The following is a 24666-nucleotide window of genomic DNA, read 5'->3' on the forward strand; positions in this document are numbered from 1 at the left end:
AGTTTTTGCCAAGTCTTTGCATGATTTTTTTTTGTTCAAACTTGGTCTATGGATTTCAAAAACAAAAAGGAAAATCACATTATATTTTCAAATAAAGAATAAACAATATGCTTTTAAAACATGCATTACAACAACAATGTCTTTTTTAGTATTTCAAATAATATTTCATATAAAAAATCACGGGTACTAATTAAATATGTAACGACGCATCAATTCACTAATTAAAATAAACTTTTTCTGCTCTCGAAACATGCATCGAGTTATTCGTGCAAGGATCGATGATTTGCAAGCGATGGGAATTCAATGCAATCGTTATACTAATGTACGCGTAGGCTAATTGAGGGGTATGAAAGTGGATGGACAAGTTAGAGCAGGAACAATGCCAGCAAGACGGGGAAAACCGAGACCTGAAAGTAATCGATATTTATAAATCCTTTATATTAAGTTCGCTTGCTTGCTTGCTTGCGTGCCTGCATGCTTGCTTGCTAGCTTACGACTGTACAAATCTTTCGGTCGTTTTTTAACCCACTTCCCGTGATCCAATCGAGCTGACATTTTCCACACAGACTCGTTGTGCGTGACAATTAATTTTCGTGAAATTTTTTTCTCCAAAATTTTACTCTGTTTAGGGAAAATTTTTTTTATATTTAATTACCAATTGCTTAATGCTGCCAGACAATCATCTGACCCATAGGTGGCAGCCATCTCAAGCCAGAGGGCTGGGTTGTGGCCCATTGAACACGCATATAAAGGATTTATAGTGAAAAACTTTGTTTTTACGGGTTAATTTTTTAATCGAATTGGGATAACTTGTTTTTATCATCATACATGCTCTAGCCACTGCTGGAAAAAGCTCCCTTGAAGTTGTCACCGTCCCTCACTGTCTCGTGATGACACGGTCCATCTCACTCCTCCGCACGACCTGATCCCATCGCTGCATCTCTCCGTTGGTCGTACTTTCAAACGTGCTTCTCCTTCTATGGCTGCACCCTGTCGCCAGTTTTGACCAACGGCCGTCATCTCTTCTGGAAATGTGTCCTGTGCAAGCTCTACTTACTTTCATCAAGAGGCAACATCACGCTATTCGAGCTTTCTCTGAAATTCTGAGCTTGCACCGCCCCTGCAGTTACTGCCCTATCCGTAACTACAGATTTTGCTCCTGCTGCAGAAACACTCAAAAAGAAATGTCACTCAAGTATAATCAGCCGTCTATTTACTCAAACCATAACTTGCCTTTTATTCGGAAGCAGGAGACACGTCTCGGTTCAATGTGTTGAGTTTATTGTCCTTCCCCTGCACCTCCGATTAGCACGGTTGGCTACATACGGTGCGAAAGAAGTTCAACTTACTAACATAAAACTCAATGTTTTACAACATGGAATTATTTCTCTTTCATGGCCACCACTTGCATTGTGTAATGTGGTTAACGTGTTTTATTTTTTACAATGGCTTCTCAATCATAATTATTATTGAAGGGAATTAATCTTGTGCAGCGTATTTCAACTTTAAATACTATTAACTACATCATAAACAAATTTCTTCGACAAAATATGATGGATCTTTACACGTGTTATCCTGTTTGCGAGTTGGATTTTTTTGGGAGGTCGTATACATTTTTACGAGTCATATTTAATTCTACAAAAAAACCCCATTAATCGAATAAACAAAAACAAAACTCAATTGCTCTGATGTTGTAATGTCATCTCAAAAACAAACGGTACCACCTGAAAACATACCAGCGAGCTATATAGGATAACCATTAAAACTGCTACAGTAGTTACAATAATTAAACAAGTTAATTGGAAACCTGGTATTTGTTAAACACTGGCACCCCGTCTCAAGTGCTGCACCTACTGGAGTTCCACATTTTTATACGTCATCACAAATATCATGCCTTCCATGCACTAATTCAGATAAGTATTCAGTTAGAAATCGATTGCAGACGAATTGTTCAGACACAATACATGATAGACAACATACACAACAAACCCGAAGAAACAAAATTTAATTGCTAAATTCTAGTTTGAGATGACTCTAGTTTGTCAACTTAATTTGAGTCATTCAGCCCCTCTTTAGTTATCTTAATATAATATTTAATTCAGTTTTAAATTGATAAAATGTCAGTGCATTCATCATAATTATGGGTACACTTGTCCGCGACTTTGCTGCCAAATAACAAAGTTACGAAGAAAAACCCACTAAAGATGGTTGCAAAAAAGAAATGTTTCAAACATAAATGCAGTGGTGAACAGGAAGTTATGTGACCCTCTTGCTGGTCTGATTGAAGAGTACAAAAATATCTTCTTGTTTTTTTCCGTAAAGTCACGTAGAAGGGAAGTAACTTTACCGAAAAAACCAAGAAGATGAATCCCTGCAGTCACGAAAGCTTTAAATCGAAAAGTACAAAAATATGTCCCATGTGCACGATTTATTTTTTTCTTCAGTGCTCAAAAGATTTGGCAATTATGACATTTAAAATGCCATGTTATTTCTCACATTGCCACTAGGGCATTCATACTCAAACATTTTAGAGCTGTCTCGCAGGGACTGCTGAATTTTTACGGGAAGATTTGGGCCCCTTCTGTTCACCCGTCGCTGGATTCCGAAACTCTCTGCTCCTTCCTTCTTCTTCTATTTCTAATCTCCATTAAATGTTTCATTCCATTGTCTCTGCGTCTCTTGCTTATCTTAATCGCAACGAGGTTCCCCGTCGAGAGTCACTCGAGCCTTTGTTATCTTGGTTCTGTTTTTTTTAAATCTATGTTGTGAAAATTATTTAAAAAATTAGAGAAAAAAGAACGATTTTCAGTATCTATCTCTCTCTCTATCTCATGGGCCACGCAGGTATGGAGCGAAACGGCGCTTGGATGATCGCTCGGCTTCTGGTCGCCCTCTTGCTGCTGCAAGGTAAAGCTGACTCGGAAAAACAACAACAATGACAACAATGATAATAGTTACGAAATGAACAATTCCTGAATGTAATTTCTTATGGCTTGCGCGCGTACTAATCGTGAACCGTGTTGTGCTTTGTTGTTTTGCTTCAACAGGTCCCACTGGCATCACTGGGCAGGTAATCCACACTCTTAAGAATTTTGCAAAGTTCTTTTTAACGATCTGTGTTTCGAGTTGGGATGTCAACGCATGTTCTGATGCGTTAAAAATGAAACGTATTACTTAATAAGTAGTTGTATGTCATATAAATAGTTGCAAAAGACTACGGGAGGCATATGTTTAGCATTCCCCCCCCCGCCCCATTTCTTGCAAGCTATGGTGAAATTGAGATGAAAAAACAAAGGGAGATGCACAGACAAACGTTTAAGTACAACAGTAGAATTGCCTCTAAGGGTCGAACTTGCAGTATTTCCTACATATTAATTTATTCAATTGTGGTTATAGTATGAGAATACATTTGAGGTATGCTGTGCAATGTTTAGTGCTATGTTTTATGGTTTATCATGTCTGTCATGGCAATCACGAAACTACAGCACATACAATAATACGAACACGATCAGTAATAACACACCACAATAACACATTGCTCAGCATTCCTCAGATATAATATTAGGACTATCTAAGCGTGTTGTGTAATATCCTTTAATTGAGCTCACAGTTAACCCCCTTCACATCATACTTTACTGTTAAATGTCGCAAATTTTCGCACTTATCCCTCTAATGTATTACCGTGTGTGTATCTATGTGACCATTGTGTGTCTTGACCCTCTCACTCACCACCCTTGTGTTGACTATGTCTGGCTCTGAACATTTCTGTGTTTTCTGTGATGCTCGTGTATGGTCATGTCTCAGCGAGTGGGTGCGGAATCGTGTGGCTCTGTTTTTAAGACGTTGCATCGAGTGCCCTGTGGCATCGTTGGTTTAGAGCAGTGGTGCTTAACCTTTGCTGCAGCTTGCAACCCCTTTCGTTCTCAGAAAGGGCATCTCGCACTCCCAGGGGGTGCGTGCACCCCAAGTAAAAAAAAAAAACTGGTTGAGAGAATCGCAAGCTGCAGAGCGCAAATTTTTTAATGTATATTTTAGAATGTAAACCGTACCCTCTTGTGATGACAGGTTGTCCCCTTTTTTTCTGGTAACAAAACAGGTGTTAAGATGTTAAAACACCAAAATGAAACCTTTAACAAGGAATCATGTCTCCATTAACCACAATACTTGCGGCCAGAATGCATTGTCTTTGAAACCGATTGGTCCACACCAGAGATAGCTTTCTTTCGAGCCTAGTCTCAAACGGTCTACGCCTTTTGGCGTCCTCTGGGCTGAGTGCCATTTTATTCGAATTCGGTAAAAAAAAAAACACCTCAATATTTTACAAGCCGCAATTATACGTGAATACGAGACGATGGTCCTGAATTAATAATGTGACGAAGCAGCAGTCCTTAAAGAGTTGCATGCGGCTCTGCAGCTGCAGATTGACTACTCCTGAACTAAAACGCGTGCAGTGACTTGCTTTACATTCCATGCAGTGTAGTGTTTTATAATCGCACAAACACACCTGATATTTTTTTTTTATTATTGTTCACAGACTCCTGCCATTGGTAAGAGAACACATGTTGCAGTCGCATGTTTTTTTACGATGGATATTAAACAAACAAAAAACACTGTGTCATTGCATGGCATTTTAGAGACCGCGTATTAACACTGGGATGTTTCTTGCGTCGTTTAATTTGTTTTGCCACGCTCACAAGAACAAGTCGACTGCAACCTCCCTGAGAACAACCCGTGAGTAAACCCTTAAGTGCCTCGTGCAAGGACACGCGTGCACACTCGCAATATCGAGCGCGTGAAATAGGCGCGTCACTACGGTTTGACACGCCGTGAGGAAGCGTCAGCAAAAGCTACTTTGGGCAGTGCACGTTGTTTTGGGGATGCTGCCGTAGTGTAAATCGTTAGCACACTGGACCAATTAAAACAACGAGCTTCTTTTAAATGGGTACATGCGTGGGGATGAGTCGAATGGCAGGCAGGTCGGGTGTGGTTGGGTATCGTGTGGTTTCGGCCGCCTCTTCCAAGACGTCTGGCCAGCGTGATAAAGTCTGCCAAACACCCTTCAGAGGGGGGCCTCTTATGAGCCATGATACGTGTGACTACCCTTGGTGCAAAGGGAGTACTCTCACCAATAACATCAGGTAAAACCAGCAGTACTCATTTACTGCTTCCGACTGTTGATGAGCTCCCAAATGGGTGAAACTGGAATTGAGTTTGTTTTTGTTTTGAAATCAAATTTGCGGTTAACATACGTTTGGAAGGCCATATGAACTGATGCGACTTAAATATATTGAAATATATTACGTGACATTACAGGTCAGAAGTACATTTATTTCATTATTTCACCATCAGTTTAAAATAGTGTACATTAAAAAAACGAAATCACAGGAATAAAAAAAACATACATAGGTGGCAGGGTAGCTCAGTGGCTAGAGTGCTGAGCTGGCACTTTTGAAAACCTGGGTTGGAATCCAGGCAGCCACTTGTAGTTAAAACCGTCTTCTCAACTGATGGTCTCAGCCCAGTCACCAATGACTTAATGTGGATACATTCCAACCCTGAGAATGATTAAAAAGCAAACAATCATGTATCTATCAGGGACATGAACATTATTGCTTTCATATGTACAGACTGTGGCACAGTGCTTCCTTCCCTCTGTGTGGATCACATGTCACTTGAAGGGATCTCTGAGCAAGCTCTGTCATAGCTGCTTCCGTCCACCATTTTCTCACGTTAGGGGTTGCACTGCTGTGCGAGAGATCCAAAATGGATTCATCGTCTGAATCAGTGGCAAAATATGAATACATTTGGGGGAAAAAAAAAACCCTCAAAAAATGTCTGTGTGTTTACTGTAGGTTGGTCTATGCAAATGGGAGACACTGCTCAATTATTGTGCTGACACGTATGACTTTTTCCTCAAGGACCACTCTGGAAACTGCCATCAATGGAGGCTCCATCACGGAAACTGCTCTGACAATATACACCCCAGGCCAGTTTGCCTGCCTGAAAGTAAGAAAGCTATATTTGATTTATTCTTGCAATTCTCCAAAGGTGCCTGATCTCGTCAGGCATCAGAAGCAAAGCGGAGTTGAATTTGGCAGGTACTTTTTTGATTGGTTTGCTACGAGCAGAGACTCAACTCTATATTTATTTGCCAATTTTCAATTTGATCGCTCTCATAAAACATAGTTTAAATGAACACCAATCACTCGCTTTTAGCTCTATTTACCAGATATGTGTAGTGACAGTCTCAGAGACACTAAGAGTAGGAGGCGCTCTGTTTATTAACACGGCCTGAGAGTTAACATTTAGTAACTACAGTTCCCAGTCAGGACAGTTGGTAGACTGCCTGACTGGCGACGCCGAGATGGTGAAGACTCCAGCACCACGAGGGGGACCCCACTCCACACGACAGCCCCGAGCTCCCCTCCCGGGGCCCCTCTTATACTGTCAGCGTGGCCTGGCTCCACCCCCGGCCACGCCCCCGGCCACGCCCCCCTTCTGGAACCTACTAGCGGGTTCTCGGTGTGCCCCTTCTGTAAACTTTCCCCTAGATCCCTCTCTGGTCTATCACGTGACCTGCTGTCAGTCAGGGCTGCTGCAAGCTGCAGATCCCCTCTGCCAGCAGCCAGCACTATGCTACTTAGTGACCAATTCTTTGTCACTACACATGTATGGATATATGCTATTGGTAAAGTGTTTGATGCAACGTTTGGCTTATGAGAAGATTTATTATATGTCTCATCTCCAATGGAGGACCCTTCTTGAGATGGCGTTATGGGATACATTGAGGCTTTTTATATAAATAAAGCAGTGTAATTGTGTTACTATATATCTGGCACAACCTATAGGTCAATCGCAAGGGAAACTATACAATTATTTTATTTGTGTTTTTCCCTTCAGCCAATAGGCTCGACAAAAAATAATGACAGGCAGTTTTGTTGAGAAGCCAGGCATGCCTGGATATCGTTTTGAAGGGATAATAGTTAAAAAACAAGTGCATTAGCTTGCAAGTTGAAATCCGGAAAAAAATATAACCCCCGTCACTGAAAGGCGTGATGAGGCTTTCATCGAGCCTTGTATTTACGAAGAACTGTAAATTAAATTACAACCAATTTGGTCATAGAGGGAGGGGGGTTACCATACTTCACCATGCTGGTCAGTGTGGATTGGTGTAATGAGGAACCAGAACCCATTCAGGTATCAGGAATCAAATTCAGGTAGCCGGGTTATTGTGCTGTGCACTCACCACTGCACCAGCACTCTGCTTCAGGAAATGTGAGGCGAACAACGTTTATCATTGATCATACTGGCATTTTTCAATTCATAGACACCTGAATGGGAACAATGTGTTTACCCATTATTTGCTCAATCTTGTTATTATTGTGGCAAAAAAAAACGATTGTTCTGCCAGGATATAACATTAGGGAGGAGCCCAAAAAGAGAACGTTTAAAAAAAGGGACTTTAAAAAAAAGAAACGCTTAAATGTATACCTACATCCTCATATTTCAGCCGTGTGAGTTGTCCAAATTGCAGTCTTTGTTTGACATAGCATGCAATGGGCTGTCATTAGACGCCCACACATGTCTCCCTCCTGGGCCCCCATGCATTTTTAGAAGCTGTGAGGCTGGTATGGTTTTGGTTCCAGCTCGTCAAGGCGAATCGCCAGTGGAAAACCACTTGCTCTTTGTACTCTGCCAAACAACCGTGAACACATGTTACACTCTCTAAAGAAAATACCTAATTTGCACAAATGCTAGTTTTCTAATATCGACAAAAGTGCTTTCGTTATGCTTGAGTTGGGCTATTTGATGAAGTGATGAATTAATCACTATACCAATTAGCGGTTTGACTACGCAACTAATTGGATAAGACACACAAAAAAAATCTGTTTGCATGTGTGCCGCTGGGCGAGAGGCAGGGGAGTACGTGGAGGTGAGTGGCGTGAGATGAGTGGGGTAGGTAGGGGAGTCCGTGGAGGGGAGTAGAGTGAGATGAGAGGGGAGGTGTAGGGGAGTGCTTGGAAGGGAGTAGAGTGAGACGAGTGGGGGAGGTAGGGGAGTCCGTGGAGGAGAGTGAGATGAGAGGGACAAGGTAGGAGACCATGTTTGTTGGGAGGAGAGTGAGATGGGAGGGGAGAGGTAGGAGAGTGCATGAAGACGTGGAGCGTGAGGCGCGATGAGAAGGGAGAGATAGGGGAATGCATTTGTGGTGAGAAGTGTGAGATGGTAGTGGAGAGACAGGCGAGAGTGGTGAGGCCATGGACGATCTTGAAGTAAAACCACCCTTGTTATGATGTTTTTTTCTCACAGGCAGACCCGCTGAACAAGATTAGTGCTGGCGAGCTGGCCAAACTGTTTGATAGCAAATTCTGGAACAATGCATCGGTCGCACGGGCAGTGACGCTCAAAGTGACTGATCTCCAAAAACTTGGGGATCTGTTGGCTGCGATCAAAACGGTACGGATTCCCTTTCCACACCACAGCACAAGGAACATTACAGTCCGCGCCACCACCACTGTTAACATTCCATGACTTTTGATTTAAAGCTTTCGTGACTGCAGGGATTCATATTCTTGGTTCTTTCGGTAAAGTCACGTATAAGGGAAACAATAAAATAAGAAAAATATAAAACAATACATTTTTATTATTTTATTGTTTCCCTTCTACGTGACATATATAAAACAATATTTTTTTTATTTTATTGTTTCCCTTCTACGTGACTTTACCGAAAGAACCAAGAATATGAATTCAATTACCTGCTACAATTTCTAGTTGTGGTTCAAGAGTATATCTGCCTCTAGTGGCTGGAGAAGCAACTTGAAATATGAAAAAAGCATCGCATGCGGTTCGATGGTGCAACTGCATATTTTCTATAGATGTCTCATATGCACCTAAACTTCAGTCTTCCACAGTTGGCTATGCTACGTTATACTGTATTAATCTATGTATCATTACACCCTCATGCAGTCCATATTCATGAATTTTTTCCCGAAAATATCCAGACAGTTGCACCCAAACACATCATATCTGCTTCGTAACTATTGCGCATGCCAATGAGTGAATTCCTGCAAACTCTGGGATCAGCTTGTTCTCCAGATTACAAGACATTCTGGAAAGTAAGAGACAAATAAAGCCAAAGATCCCCCCCCCCTATAGCCTTGAACAGACTTTTTGGCTAAGTGCTCTTAACGAGCACCTATGACGGTCGGTATGGCACACGAGGGGCTAACAGCTCCACGCCCGACCACCTTTGTCTCCCGAGTGACGATGTGTGACATCACACCACGTGCTCATGTGAGGCTGTCAACCCAGGGTCCTGTTCAGCAAATCGTCACCGATTTTGACCGTTGGCCAACTTGTATTTATTATATTTCATCTCGCCCACGTGAGAACCCAAGAGATCAGGATGAAGTCTAACTTGTTTTATTCCGTGTGTGTATGTTTTATTCTGTGTGTATGTTTCATTATCTGTGTTTGTACGTTTTTTTCTGTGTGTGTCAGAGGTGTGGACTCGAGTCATGTGACTTGGACTCGAGTCAGACTCGAGTCATGAATTTGATGACTTCAGACTCGACTTGGACTTGCATAACAATGACTTTGTCCCACCTCTGAGGTGTGGACTCGAGTCATGTGACTTGGACTCGAGTCAGACTCGAGTCATGAATTTGATGAATTCAGACTCGACTTGGACTTGCATAACAATGACTTTGTCCCACCTCTGGTGTGTGTATGTTTTAATCTGTGTGTGTACTTTTATTCTGCGTGTGTGTTTTATTCTGTGTGTATGTTTTATTCTGTGTGTATGTTTAATTTTCTGTGTTTGTATGTTTTATTCTGTGTGTGTACTTTTATTCTGTGTGTATTTTTTATTCTGTCTGTGCATGTTTCATTATTTGTGTCTGTATGTTTTATTCTGTGTGTGTATGTTTTATTCTGTGTGTTTTTTTTTCTGTGCGTGTATCTTTTATTCTGTGTGTATGTTTGTTTGATTCTGTGTGTATGTGTTATTCTCTGTGTGTTTTTATTCTGTGTGTATCATTCTGTGTGTATTTTTTATACTGTATGTTTTTTTCTGTGTGTGTATATTTTATTCTCTGTGTGTATGTTTTATTCTGTGTGTATGTGTTATTCTGTGTGTTTTTTATTATGTGGATGTTTCATTCTTATTATATTTTATTTTTATTATTTTATTATTTCCCTTCTACGTGACTTTACCAAAATAACCAAGGAGATGAATCCCTGCAGTCACGAAAGCTTTAAATCGAAATGTTTCATTCTGTGTGTATGTTTTATTCCGTGTGTGTATTTTTATTCACTGTGTGTCTGTTATTCTATGTTTGTGTGTATGTTGTATTCGGTGTGTGTATGTGTCATTCTCTCTGTGTGTGTTATTCTGTGTGTCCGTTTGCACGTAGCCGTCGTTGGATGCGAACGTGACGGCGGCCATGATGGCTGTGGTGTGGCCCGTCTTGAACGCGTCCCTCGCGACAATGCCCGAGGCCAACGTGACTGACTGGTTCAAATTGCGACTCAGGCTTCTCCTGCCAGCCGTGACCGTCGCGCAGATTGCGGACATACCCATCAACGTCTCCTGCGTTAACTTCACAGTCATGTGCGCGTTCACAAACACCCCCCGCGCCCACACAACTGCTGCCATTCGCCACGGCATCCTCGGTGAATGTGTTAACCCTAGAACAACAACGGCCTTTTTTTAATTGTTAGAGTTGTTGTTATTTCTTTATCAGTTATTTTCTTGGATAATGAACATTGCTTTAAAAAAAAAGACATTGCCCCTCTGCTGTAAATAGTTCAAAGATCGGAAGCTTTGAACGTTTATGTTTCGAATGAAAACTTCGATGTGGATGTTTTCGTGAGAAACGTCAAGTGTTCGAGATACTGTTAGTCTCGACACTTTTAATTCCACGTCCAATCCCCAAGTTCCCCTCCCACCGCTGGGATTGTCACCTGTCCTGGTTTTCCCAGGATCATCCTCTTTATGAGGCAGCTTGTGGCTGTACATGAAACGTCCCATAATACATCGCTCAAGCCAATGCATGTGCTTGTATTTCTTCGCTCGATGTGGTGGCGTCACACGATACCATCACATCTATCCCTCTATTTAAGGAACGAAACAGGAGGATTTCTCCTAGAATCTGGCTATCGCCTGATGATGCTAGTTGTAATTACTGGCGAAACGTGCTGGACTAGTAAGGAATTGGCATGTTCTGTCCACGTGACACACCTTACTAATAGGCTGTGTCGGGTGGTGGCGGGTTTAATGACATTCATATTGACGCGAACTAAGCCAAAAAACGTGTATTATGGATGATATTGGTCGCGAAAGCCTGCATGTTAAACTCAAATTATCCATTTTATATTAGTCACATTGTTAAATCACGTAGTAGGCAGAAGAGGACAGTGTAGCAAAATGTATTATTGTACTGTATGTATATGCTCTCGGCTGTCACCATTGACTAGTGTGGTGAAATCTGGTCACATAACCTCTGTGACCCACATGGCATGTTGAGGCCCTCCCCTAGCAGTGAATTGAGGCCCTCACCTAGCAGTGGATTGACAATCATGTACATGATTGCCTCGATAATCCACGCATAATCATTTACAAGTTAATATTCTTCTGAGGGGGAATTTAAGTAGGTGTTTTATTCCATACCTTCATGTTGCAGGATGTGCATTTAATCTAAATGAATTTTTTCCTTTACGAATTTACTGGAATTTTTGTGTATGTCTAGATTTGGGTCTTTGAGCGCAGTCTACGACAATGTGTCCGACTCTGTGAGACGAGCTGTGGTTGACAAGGTCAAAGTCTTCGTGAAGCAAGGTAAAATGAGTCGCTCGCATATTTTTTAAATCCTTTATATTAAGTTCACTTGCTTGCTTGCTTGCGCGCTTATGACCGTGCAAATCTTTCGGTCGTTTTTTAACCCACTTCCCGTGATCCAATCGAGCTGACATTTTGCACACAGACTCGTTGTGCGTGACAATTTATTTTCGTGAATTTTTTTTTCCATAACTTTACACTTTTTAGGAATTTTTTTTTTATATTTAATTACCAATTGCTTAATGGTGGCAGGCAATCATCTGACCCATAGGTGGCAGCCATCTCAAGCCAGAGGACGAGAGGACTCTAGCCGCCACGCATATAAAGGATTTATAGTGAAAAACTTTGTTTTTACGGGCTAATTTTTTTGAAATGTATTCCGATACAGCAGAAACGGGACCATCCCACACTTCCCCCCGTGTAAGAAGTGTCTCACAGCGATATTCATACGAAGCCATACGAGGCCTACCACACTTCGAATTATATTTATCCATCACTGCAGGCACCGTAGTCATACCAACCACATAGTGCAAGATTATTTAAGAGCGAGACAACAAAACATCCAGTGAGGACATAACGTAGTGTTAAACAAACTTTAAACAAGCATTGAACGCTACACATAATGCATAGCGATTTGATCTGATTTTGTCTCCCATACATTCTGCTCTAGCTCTCACTCCCTAGGTAAATATTGGACCAACGTGTTTAAAAAAAAAGTGATGACGTATGACCAAATAACCCCAATGGTTCCACACAGCATCAGAAGGCCCTCAACTGGAGTGGCTCAGCCTCCACCAGTCCACCCTCGATGCTACAGAGCTGAGCGACATTCGAGGGGAATATATATACTGTATACGACCGGGCAATACTCGGTTTATTATTTTATCACGCTCAGTCATTCCTGTCACTGCAAGGTCTTCTTGCAATGAGTCCATGTAAATGTGCTGCACGGGAGGCATATTTATAATTGTATTTCATTTTGTTGAAATATTTGACCAGGATAATCCTCTATGTACCCACGCGTGCTAATCGAAGGTACTCTGTATGATAAAATGTGGTCCGTCAAAGGTATTTGAAAGTCATATTCAGCTCCCAGTAAGAAATGTTTCCCTCCCCTGCAGTGAATAATGCATATAATCATGTACAATTATATCTGCGATGCCGATGCAATTATAACAATGTGGGGTTGTTTTTTTACTTCTGTTTCAGATTCTTGTTGCAATGCTCCCTCCGACAGCAGAACTTTGCTTTCGTCCTACTTTGGGAATTACAGAAAAAATGCCACATATGCAGAGTTCCTTGAGGTGTTTTTACAGTTTAATGGTGTAAGTAATTTGTCCCATATTCTATCAATAAACACATTCACACAATATATTTTTTTCCATGTAATGAGTCTCTAAGCCAAACACAACCGAGAATATAGCATAAAGTTTGTTCGTTTCTCAATCCGCTTGTCCTGGTCGCGGCGACAGCATGTTGAGTAGGGAGGTCCAGACCTCCCTTTCCCTGGTGACGGACTCCAGCTCTTCCTGGGGAATTGCCAGGTCTTCCCAGGCCAGCTGAGCGACAAAGTCCCACCAGCGTGTCCTGGACCGGCTCCGGGGTCGTTGCCCAGTGGGACGGGCTGCCCAATAGAGTTCCAGGGCGAGTCTATCGGAGGGCACCCTTACCTTGTGCCCGAACCAATTCAACTGGCTCCTCTCGGTCCAGAGGAGCAGCGGCACGACTCTGAGGCTCTCTTGGATTACTAAGCTCCTCACCCGATTACGGAGATTGAGCCCGGAAACCCTGTGGAGAAACTTATTTCGGCCCCTTGTACCCGTGATCTCATCCTCTCGATCATTACTAAAAGCTCATGACCATAGGTGAGGGTGGGAATGTAGACCGACCTGTAAACCGAGAGCTTTGTTTGAGAACTCAGCTCCAACTTCACTCCCACGGAACAGTACAGTACCCGCAAGACTGCGAATGCCGCACCGATCTGCCGGCCGATCTCCCACTCCCACTTACCATCAGGGCAGCTGTTCCCCCCTCACCTGGAGAGAACAATCCACAATCTCCCGGGAGTGAACCACGACCTCAGATTAGGAGGTGCTGATCCTCATCCCAGCCGCTTCTCACTTGGCATCAAACTGTCCAAGTGCCCGCTGGAGATCACAGACTGACGAGCCCAAGAGGACAACAACATCTGCAAATAGCAGCGATGTTACCTCCATGCCCCCGTGCTGAATACTCTCCATAGCTCGGCTGCACCTTGATATCCTGTCCATTAAAATCAAAAACAGGAGGGGAGACAAGACGCACCCTTGGCGGAGTCCAACACAGCTCTTATACGGGGAGTAGAGGGACCGGATAGCGCACAAAAGCGGCACCGGTACACCATACTCCCACAGCACCTCCCACAAGACATTGTGGGGTAATATGCTTTCTCCAAGTCTACAAAACAGAGGCAGACCAGAGAGACATACTCCCATGACCGCTCAAATATCTGTGAGAGGGAAAAGAGGTGGTCCATTGTTCCACGACCATGAGGGAATCCGCATTGTTCCTGCTGAATCTTAGACTCGACCACCAGGTGGAGCCTCCTCTCCAGCGCTCTGGCATAGGTTGAACCTGGGACGCTGAGGAGTGTGCTTCCTCTATAGTTGGAACACACCCTCTGGTCCCCTTTTAAAAAATGGGAACCATGACCCCAGTTTGCCAGTCTAGAGGTAATGTACCCGGCTTCCATGCAACATTGAAGAGGCGTGTTAACCACGACACTCCTACACTGTCCAGCTCTTTCAACAACTCTGGGCGAATCTCGTCCACCCCAGCAGCTTCGCCACTACGAAGGCCCTTGACCGCCGCAGTGACTTAATCAGCTGTAATCAATCCAGGGCTGCCTCCTGAAAGGAGGTCGTGTCCACCGGGTTGAGGAGTTCCTCTATAATGTTCCTTCCATCTCTCGACTATCTCCCTAGTTGAGGTCAATGTTACGCCACTCTTACTGAAAACTGCCTGGGCCACGTCCCGTCAACCCCTCCTAAGGCGTCTGATGGTTGCCAGAACATCTTTGAGGCTGCCCAGTAGTCCCTCTCCATGGCCTCTCCAAACTCCTCCCACGCCCTGGCTTTCGCTTCAGCAACTGCTGCAGCTGCCGCCCTCTTGGCAAGTCGGTACCTCTCAATCGAGTCGAGATAACTTTTTCCGAGCATAGCTCGGAAAGCCTCCTTTTAAAACTTGACAGCTTCCCTCACCATTGGTGTCCACCAGTGAGTCCTAGGGTTGCCACCATGACAGGCACCAACTGTCTTCAAGCCACAGCTTTTCGCAGCTGCATCCACAATCAAGGTCCTGAACATCGTCCACTTGGACTCAATGTCCACGACCTCCCCTGGAGTGCAGGAGAATTTTCCCGGAGGTGGAAGGTGAAATCTTTCTGCACTGGGTTTTCCACCAGCCATTCCCAGACAACCCGCACTATTCGTTTGGGCCTTCCAAGTCTATCTGATCGTGCCCCACACGTCGGATTCAACATACCATCAGGTGACAGGTCTGCCCCTCTCTTCACCCGAGTTTCCAGAACATATGGCCTTAGGTCCGATGATACAACTATAAAGTCAATCATTGACCTTCGGGCCAAGGTGCTCTGGTATCAAGTACACTTATAAGATCATTCTTGTGTTCAAACATGGTGTTTGTTATTGACATTCCGTGACTAGCACAGAATTCTAATCAGATTTCACCATTTGGGTTCAGATCAGGGGGGGGCATTTCTCCCAATCACGCCTCTCCAGGAATCTCCATCGGTTCCCACATGAGCATTGATGTCGCCCAGTAAGACTATGGAGTTGGTCGGCTGCACTCTGTTGAACACTGCATCCACCATCTACAAGAAGGCCGAATACTCGGAACTGCTGTTTGGTGCATAAGTACAGACAACAGTGAGAGTTTTCCTTTAAGAGACCAAGTCTCATTGAGGTGACCCTCTCCTCCACTGGGACAAACTACAGCTGAACAGCACCCAGCCAGGGGCTTGTGAGTATCCCCACACCCACCCAGGGTCTCTCACCAGGGGTTACTCCGGAAAAGGAGAGAAACCACCCCCGATCGAGAAGTTTGAGTCCAGTGCCAATGTTGTGTGTGCAGGTGAGACCAACTATATGTAGTTGGTACCTTTCCACCTCCTCCACCAGCCCTGGCTCCTTCCCCCCCATTGACGTGACATTCCACGTCCGAATAGCTAGTGTCCATCGCCAAGGTTCAGTCCATCTGAGACCATCCCTCTCCGTGTCATACTGGCATCGCAACCGCCCATCACCCTTCGTCCTACAGATGGTGGGCCCACAGGACGGTGCCACATAGCCATCTGGGGCTGGGCCCGGCCGGATTACCTGGTCACCTGGCCACCAGGCACTTGCCTTCGAACACCACCTCCAAGCCTGGCTCCAGGGGTGTGCCCCAGTATCCCTTGTCCGGGCGAGGTTCTCTGATTTTGGTACTTTGTAACCATTCATGAGGGGCTTTATTTTGGACCGTTATTTGTCTGGAACCTCCCCCCAGACCTGGTCGCCATTGGAGATCCTACTAGGAGTACAATACTCCAGGCAACATAGCTCTGAGGATCATTGGAACACACAAACCCCACCACCACGATAAGGTTACGATCCTTTGGTGAGGTATAGCATACCGTTTTTTCTATAATAGCATTTTTTTTAATTGAGTAGGATTTCACAGTTGTGCTGTTATGTTGTATATATCTCTGTGCTGGCATTGTGCCGAGTGTAGTCCGGCATGATGTTCGACGTTTCGCTCCACATACTGAGAGTTTCTTCAAGAACGGAATGTTGAAGATGCATTTTGGAAGCATCTTAAGGCATTGATGAAGCTCCCAGAACATGTAGCGAACAAGGACATCATGTTGAACAACACCTTGTACAAGTGTGAAATACATCAGAGCGAACTTATTTTTACAACAATATTCTGAAGTGTCTCTGATATTGTCCATGGTGCGTGTAACGCTTTTCAGTTTGGTGTTGAGGATTTACTTACGACTGTACAAAAGGCTGACTTTGCTGCCACGGACAAAGCTATACAATCCTCTATTAAACCGAACATCGTCTTAACAAACATCACAGACCTCGAGATATTTGTGGATGAATTCAACACTAAGGTGAGCAGGGTACCTCTACAGTATTTTCAGAGTGAAACTAAACTATTTTTTTTTATGTTACCAGGTAAGGCTCACTGAGCTATATAACTCTTCTTCAGAAGTGACCTGGCCACAAATGATAGCTAAGCTTAGTGGCTTATTATCTGGAAATGTATTGCAGTCAAATACTCTAAACGCATGTTTCTAAATGTGGAGTGAAAAAAATCCACGCGACCACGGGGTGAACATGCAAAATTCATATATATAGGAATTAAGTTCAAGATTGAACCCAAGACCTCCTGTATACCAGGCTAACTAGTTAACATCTCGCCACCATGTTGGAGGGAAGTTAGTTCAAATTCCTATAATGCAAATCTGTAAGCAACTTAAACAACAAAGTCCTTCTCAACAGTCAACTGCATAATCAATGCACATTTAAGATGACAGGCTTCCTACAGTCAGGGCAGGCTTAATGCTGGGCGCTTTTGGGGCCTCAGCCTTGGAATTGAAGGAACCCCGCCCCCAATTATATGTTATATATGTGTACTGCTTTCATATTGTAACACTATGATACGTTCTAATTTTGGATTCAAAGTCATAGCATGCATTTCTAACAAAGTTTGGGCCGAAATTATATCTGTACATTGAGTTAGATTTTCAATTCGGACATCAGATAAAAAAAAACAGCACTGAGTATCCATGGCACATAACAAGGAAGTGTTTGCATCGGTTAATGGTGGTGGTAAAACAGTCAGGCGAAAGATTTGAATAAATACAGAGGGTCCCCCACAAAAAAAAAACTATAACAGACCCAGGCCTCCATAAAACTGGATCTGTCTCAAAAGTAAGAGCTGAGGCAGAGCATGCTCTGACTATCTTATCCAGATATCCAAAAAGGGCGAGGCGACTTTATGACATCTAATGAGGTGGGGGTAGTGATATTTCCCTCGGTGGCATTAAAGAAAAAAAACACCTTGTCTTTGTAACCTCCTGCAATCAGTAACTTTGTAACAAACAATCAGAGGCTACAGAGTAGAATGTAAGGGAGCCAGACGTAGGGTTGGCAGAACCCATTGCGTGATATTGATTTAGAAGCTTGGAACAGCTAAGGCTGTGAGATAACATATGCATTAATGAGGTGCAGAGGACAAGCCTCCCGTACAGAAACAGAGGGACTTTGGGAGTACTCAGGTTAACTGTCCTGGTCTCTTTAAGCAAATTAAACTTGAATTCTTCTTGGTTCTTTCGGTAAAGTCACGTAGAAGGGAAGTAATAAAATAATAAAAATAAAACACAATAAAATAATTCTCACGACGTTTCGGCCACAACGCAAGCAGCCGTCCTCAGGTGAAGAACAGAGTCTAAAGACTCTGTCTTATCGACAGACATGTTCTTCACCTGAGGACGTCTGCTTGCGTTGTGGCCGAAACGTCGTGAGAATAATTTTATTGTTTTATTTTTATTATTTTATTACTTCCCTTCTACGTGACTTTACCGAAAGAACCAAGAAGATGAATCCCTGCAGTCACGAAAGCTTTAAATCGAAATTTAAACGTGAATTATTCAGGGATGGGAACAATGAACGAGGATTAGAAATCAATATGGCGTACATGGCAGTCCCTCCAGAAAAACGCGATTATGCGATCGCAAGATTCCACGCAAAATCAGCCAAAGTCCGCATATTTATGCGGGGGGCGCGTTTTTTCAAATACGCCGCACTTTCGCCGCATAAATTGCAGATTTCCGCGCGCAAAATATGCGGGCTTGCATGATTTCATAATCCCCGCATTTTCGTTGCAAAAAGTCACATATATCTTAGCAGAAAGTTGAAAAATGTTGCGTTTACTTCACACAAGCGCAGCCATTTCCCCTGTTGCCATGGGAACGTTATGAAGTGTTAGAGGCTACGTAGTTAGTTTTATTCAGGAGTTTATGCAACTTTACAGTTGTAAGATTGCACTTTTTGTTAGTAGTATGTAAATTTACATTACTGTAAGACTGTACTGTTACTGTATTGCTTACGTTACTGTGCACTGAAAACACTTATTTTAACAGAAGATGTCTGATTTGTATAGCTACCTCTGTAAAACAGGAAGCACACATTTTATTTTTTAATATTTTATTTATTCATTTTTACAGAAGTTGTAGCATATTCATTTTGTAAAGCTACAGAACTTGTTCGACTCAATGTTTTGTAAGTTTGAGCCATCTGTTTGTTAAGGTCTGAAATAAAACAAGATGAGAACTTAAATATTCCCAGCACTTTCTGTGATGTAGTATGCTTGCTTATCATAGGAAGTAATAAGAAATGACTCTTTACATTAAAGTAGTAGCCGAGTGAATAGGGTGTTGGGGGAATCACTTTTTTTTCTCTTTTTCATCAAACCGCAATTTTTGCAAGTTTCCCGCAATTTAATCGCATAAAATTGCATAAATATCCCGCATATTCCATCGCATTTTTTAAGAAAACGTGCCGCATAATCAACGATTTTTGCCCGCAACAATCACCAAAAAACTCCGCGTTTTTCTGGAGGGACTGACATGGCATACGATGGTTTATTACAATTACACTCGACCGCCTCATGATGAAATAGCACAACTCGGATGTCTGTTTCTTTCATGCAATTGATGATTATTTGTATCACAGGCAGCGGGAAAGACGATGCCTCAGGCTTATCAACAGTTTCTGATGGACTTAGCCTGTCCGGTGCTGATTCCAAACCTGGACACGATGACCGATGCGAATGTGAGCAAGTGGTTTGTAAACAAGCTACCGCCACTATTCTTACCGGGCGTCACGACCAACTGCCTGAGCCTCATTAGTAGCGTTGCGATCAAAATTCCATGCACGACTATGTCTACCATGTAAGTATGGCAGCACGAGTGGTGGTATTCCCACTAGCTTCCACATGCTCTGCTCTCAGTGTTGGACAAAGTGGGTTTACTAAGGTGTTTAATCTTATTATCATCATCAGCCACGATCAATTCACTGCTGAATGAAGGTCTCCCCAAAGCATTTCCTTATCTCAAGGTCAGGCGATGTAACAAACCAACTAGCTTCTGTATGCAAGCTGATTTAACCGCTCCATCTCCTCGGAAGTGTGCTCTCAGACGTGTTCCCTCCTTTTGCTGCCGATCCATTGTTAGTCTCGGCCATCATCACATCACGCGGTCTCCTGCCCAAGGCCACTTGCTTTTTGTTGCAGTCAATCACCTGTGCATTATCTGTAACCCATGTGTTCCACTTCATGCAATAGTAAGCATGCTTCTTTGCATAATCTTCAATGATTGTAAAATAAATATTCTAGTGAGATAAAAACTATTTACACGAATGCTGCTACGTTGTCAGAACAGCAGGGTGAAAAAAAATACTCTTGTACTGCACTGTGTTCCAACGTTCAGGCTTCCTTAAAATGGTTTTGTAAATTTTATATTTAGTGTGTGCAAATATTATGTGTGCGTAATAGATGTGAATTGGAACTCTGAGTTGTAATAAGCTTCTGTTTCTACTGTTTGTGTAATTTGCATTTAGGTCATAATTTATTATAAATAATATTAAATTCTGCATTTTATGTATTTTAAATGTTTTGATTATTAAATGTTTAACACCTGGCCAGGTGGCTCAGCAGCAGAGCACGTGGCTCGCAATGAGAAGATGTGCGAGTTCAACTCCTGATTGGGGGTTGACTCAGCCCATCGTTTTCCCGGAGTCTATAAAAAATGACCTCTTTAGGAGGTCAACAGCGGTTCTTCTATAGGTAGAGCGGTCCCCACCATGGTAATGTGGATTTTCCACCACTTATTTAGAACTATAAACAGGGGACGAGCACTGCCTACATTTCCATTATGAGCAAAGAATCACTGACTTTTAAATGTTTTACCAAGGTTAGTTTGATGTAAAAAAGTATGGATTTATTGTTTAATTACGTGACGTAGGCAACGTTGATTGAAATATGTATCTATAAATTATTGAGTGTTTTCTACTGTCAATGCAGGTATATTAATGTTTGTGAATTTTCTGACAAACTAATGAAGTTGAATTGAACAGTTTATTTTATTTTATTCCAGATTGGGGAGTTTGAGCAAGTTATACAATAAATTAGATGCAACCTTAAAGTCGGATATAACCACAGGCATCAAATACTTTCTTCATGTGAATTCAACTTGCTCGACTGCCATGACCAGCATCACCCTCTTTACCGATTACTTTGGAAACTTCAGTGAAAATATTATATATACAGAATTCTGTAACATATTTCCACCATTTAACGCTGTAAGTAATATATCTAACACCACACGTAAAACAAACAATTTCCATCATTGGAACCTCCTTTGCCAGTAGCAAAATATGATAATTGTTTTTTACCCTTTAATCTGGCAACAAAACTGACACTTTTTTTTACAAGGAGTCATGTTTGCATTGACCACAATACCTGCGGTCGGAATGCAAACAAAAAACACAACTCTGTTAATGTATGCACTGTCCTTGAAATTGATTGGTCCACACCCGAGACAGCTTTTCTTAGAGCCTAGTCTCACATGGGTTGGACCAGATAACGCCAAAAGGCGCACAACTCAAAGACAATGCACCATCAGAGTATGAGAGCTCGGGGTAAGCATTTACACCATTGGAACCTCCTTTGCCAGTAGCAAAATATGATAATTGGTTTTCTACCCTTTTATCTGGCAACAAAACTGACACCTTTTTTACAAGGAGTCATGTTTGTATTGACCACAATACCTGAGGTCGGAATGCAAACAAAAAATCCAACTCTGATAATGTATGCACTGTCCTTGAAATTGATTGGTGTTTGCATTCCGACCGCAGGTATTGTGGTCAATGCAAACATGACTCCTTGTAAAAAAGGTGTCAGTTTTGTTGCCAGATAAAAGGGTAAAAAAACAATTATCAAACAATTACCATGCATACGTATTTGCACATGAGTGCATTTGATGCCATAGTATAATACATTGGTGAAATGTATTTTTCTATGTTGTAAAATGAGTAAAATAACATAAATTCCAGACATTCTCAGTCCACCAATGGATTGAAGGCTTCCCCATGCTAAGTCGTTCATCGGAGTGTTTTTTTACCATAATTCACCAGCAGTGCGAATTGGTGAAATGAGGGTTAATGGGGCGGATAAGACTGGTCCTGATATTACTTGCAACTGATGATGTTAATAGCCATGGCCTGGAATCAAACTCGAGTCGCTGAGTGTCAGATTACCATTAACTGGACCACTGTCTTTAGCCCATCAAAAGCATTGGTGGCATCAAATAATATATTATCTTAAATCAGTACCATTCAATGGCAAAATAACTTGGAGATAAATTTAAACTATTTGTTTCCGTTCCAAAAATGAGTTGCTTATTTCTGCAATATACCAAATGAAAGAAGTCTGTACCAACTCTGGAATATGTAAAAATAACACTTTCAATTATTTGTATAATACTATATATATTGTTGAATTATTCCATGGTATGAATTTGTGATGTATTCTCAATTTTCAGATTATCAAAAAAATCTGAAATTTAGGCCTAGATAAGAAGTTTCGGATGGTACGAAAACTTGCTAGCACAGGAAGTGATATCCTTACACTGACATCACTTGGTTGATTTTCCCACCAAGAGTGGTGTCACGTGGCATCGTTTGATGACACTTGTGAGCACGAAGACAATTTTTAGGTAAACGATCTGAAAATCAGAAAAAGACAGAAATTCTTAAAATTCTAAATTATATTTTTTTACTGAAACTCATTGCTTGCATGTGCACGTGTGTAGGAAACGGTTCTGCCAAGGCTCACTTCCTCTTCAGCTTGCCGGCTATAGTGCTACAAACAAAGTACTAAATAATGTGACTAAGTTGACGCCAATCTTTGCCAATCACCTCAACGACATCAACGCCATCAAGACGTTTATGAATGAGTTCAATTTGCAGGTGAGCACTACTATCAATCATTTAAGAGTGCACTGAGCCATCAATTCTTAAATGCTAATTTATAATACATGTTTTAGCTCTAGATTTGAAGCTTTCGTGACTGCAAGGATTCATATTCTTAGGTTATTTTGGTAAAGTCACGTATGTAAAAAATTAAAATTAATAAAAGTAAAAGAAAATAAAAATTAAAAATCACGACGTTTCGGAGGCAACACAAGCTTCCGTCTTCAGGTGGAACCGTCACAGCCACGACAGCTGTATCAAGTAAATGAGAGATATACGGAGTGGTAGCTCTTGTAATCTCTCATTTACTTGATACAGCTGTCGTGGCTGTGACGGTTCCACCTGAAGACGGAAGCTTGTGTTGCCTCCGAAACGTCGTGATTTTTATTTATTTTACTTTTATTAATTTAAATTTACATTTTTTACCTACGTGACTTTACCGAAAAAACCTAAGAACATGTTTTAGCTGCCTGTGATTAAATGTGTTTCTCGGGTGTAGAGAGTTGGTAGTCTCAGGCCAGTCACGAATGACTGTGCAAATAAAAAAAATACAATGAAATTCGATTCTGCACATAATTCCAACTCTGATAATTAAAATATCGTGCTGACTATCACACATGTATACCAATAGTGATCCCTGCAACAGGTGTTCAAGGACGGATATCTGTTCGTGGCTAAGAACATTTTTTGAGTAGAACTTGAAGTTTGAAGACTTTTTGTTATTTTAAATGTTAGCATGATTGTGCCATCAGCATAATGGCATGATAATGATCATCCATTCAGATCTCTCACAATGCAGTGCAATCGTTTGTGTTGGAGAATGGTCCACAGAAGTGGATATCACAGAGATACCCTGTGATCCCTGGTCCACAAAACAGAGGGCAGCACTTTCCCAGCCGCTCTGCACGTGAAAGTATTTGTTCATCGCATGACAGCCAAACTGTTGTATTAATTATCTGAGCATGAATCTATCAGAATTCAGGTCAAAACCAATTATGTTTTTGTTTTTTCGGTAAAGGAACGTAGATAATTTTTTTTTTAAATAAATTAAATCACGACGTTTTGGAGGCAACGCAAGCTTGTGTTGCCTCCAAAACGTCGTGATTTAGTTGTGTTGCCTCCAAAACGTCGTGATTTAATTTATTTTAATTTTAGTTTTTTACCCACGTGACTTTACCGAAAAAACTTCAAATCTAGAATGTTTTCTAGTTGTTTTGCGAAGTCATTGGTGACCGAGCTGAGACGATCTCCTTACTACACTTCAGAACCCAGTTTAATCACGGACGGCTGCCTGGATTCGAAGCCAGCACATCAGCAATGGCAGCTCAGAGCTCTGACCACTCAGTCACTTGGTGAAGAAGTTATAACCCGCGCAGAGCCTCAAATTATCCATTTTAAACATGATTTCAAACATATCTGCAAATGCGTGTAAAGTAATTTACTTGGCATGTGTTTCACAGACAGCGGCTAAGGAATTGCCTGAGGCATTTCGAGCTGTCCTGCTTCAAGGAGTCTGGGACAAGTTAATCCTTAATCTGCCAACAATGGCTGATTCTGAAGTGTCAGAGTGGTTTGGGACTCGGCTGTCTTCAAGCATCTTGCCGGGCATCACAGCTGCAGATGTCGCCTCCATTCCTGTATCAATAAGCTGCCCTGGCTTTCTCGAGCATGTGAGCAATATAACAGTGACATTCACACAATGTACTCATAACAATGATAACAAAGATCGGTGCACCTCGACTCGTGGAA

General features: G+C 42.1%; 1 protein-coding gene across 1 annotated transcript in view; it reads left to right on the forward strand.

The window, feature by feature from the left end:
* Positions 1-24380: 24380 nt before the first annotated feature.
* Positions 24381-24666, forward strand: part of LOC133353496 (otoancorin-like) — a 41710-nt gene continuing 41424 nt past the window's right edge. Inside the window, exon 1 of the mRNA XM_061569781.1 lies at positions 24381-24587. The gene's annotated coding sequence lies outside the window, so the exon portion shown is untranslated. The remainder of the gene's footprint in view (positions 24588-24666) is intronic.

The sequence above is a fragment of the Lethenteron reissneri genome, chromosome 44, assembly GCF_015708825.2.
Source record: "Lethenteron reissneri isolate LAM-NWPU_2019-01 chromosome 44, ASM1570882v1, whole genome shotgun sequence".
NCBI lineage: Eukaryota > Metazoa > Chordata > Hyperoartia > Petromyzontiformes > Petromyzontidae > Lethenteron > Lethenteron reissneri.